The following is a 1293-nucleotide window of genomic DNA, read 5'->3' as shown; positions in this document are numbered from 1 at the left end:
TTTTTTTTTTTTTTTTTTTTTTTAGTACAGGGTTTCATGTAACTAGTCAGCAATCTACCACTGAGCTAATCCCCTGTCCTCTTGCCCTTTTTACCTGTTATTTTGAGACAGGCTCTTAGCAGCCGAGGGTATCACTAAGTTGATGAGACTGCCTCAACCTACCAGGTTGCTGGGATATAGGTGTGTGCCACCGCACTCTTTATTAAGACCACTAACATCATTAAGTTGATGCTAAGTATTTTTCAAGTTCAATTAAATTGTTCCTAGATAATTAAGGGTGTGATCCCACAGAAATGTGATGAGCCCAAATAATTAAAATTGAGCTGGGGAATGCAACATCAAAATGATTTGTCAGACTTCTGGTTTTTGAAAAAATGGAACTGGAAACAGAGGAAACTCACCAGTTTTTTAAAAGAGCTGTATTGACAAATGCATTAGCAACTTGCATTAAAAAACACCAAGACTCCTTGAGAAGCTCAAAGACCTCTTGTCCTCTAACATTTACAGGGGGGAAGCAAGATGAGAAAGCTGCTCATCCACTGGAAGCATGTATTTTCACTGAAGACTTCAGAAATTGCAAAGGAGAATGATGGGAAAGGAAGACTTCAAAGACGATGGGACCTAGTAAGCATTATGCAGGACTTCTGAACTGAAGCCACTCCCAGGTAACAGAATCAGGACTTAATCAGGGAATATCCCCTAATCCTAGAATGCCTTATTTTCTGTGTTACTGAGTTTTGGAGTGGTTCGTTATACATTATAGTTGTGGACAAGACAGAAAATACTGAAATTGGTATCATGAAGGTGGATTCAGAGCAACATAGGATAGAAGAAAGACATGGACACTTTTCCCTGGCATTTGAATTTTTGTGACCTCCTTTCTATGAGGTTGTTGTACTTCCAGTTTTGACCAGTTGTCGAGCGTGACATTTACTGAAGTAACTCTATTCTTGTATTTCCGCTGCACTTGGGATTTGTCATGGACAGAAATATTGTCTTTAAAAGTTTATAGATCTCTGGATTTAATGTAGATCATTATATCCTGGATTTTGTCTTAATGGACAAATCGGATTGTTAGGAAGCGGTATTGTGGAAGTGGCCAACGGCTGCGGTTGCTACACTTGCCTACCCCCAACTCACATCAAGGACTGAGTGAAAAGAGAGGTGCAGATTTCCATTTACTGAGGGAATCGAGAATGTGCATAAATCAGACTGGGTAGAAAAGAGCCTGCAGATGAGTGAGAGTCCTCTGGGGACTGGAAGGTGACCTCCTGGCCTGAAGAGGAGTCTCTC

This window comes from Marmota marmota, unplaced genomic scaffold (genome assembly GCF_001458135.2).
Source record: "Marmota marmota marmota unplaced genomic scaffold, marMar, whole genome shotgun sequence".
NCBI lineage: Eukaryota > Metazoa > Chordata > Mammalia > Rodentia > Sciuridae > Marmota > Marmota marmota.
The sequence above is the reverse complement of the archived record's forward strand: the minus strand, read 5'-3'. Positions refer to the sequence as shown.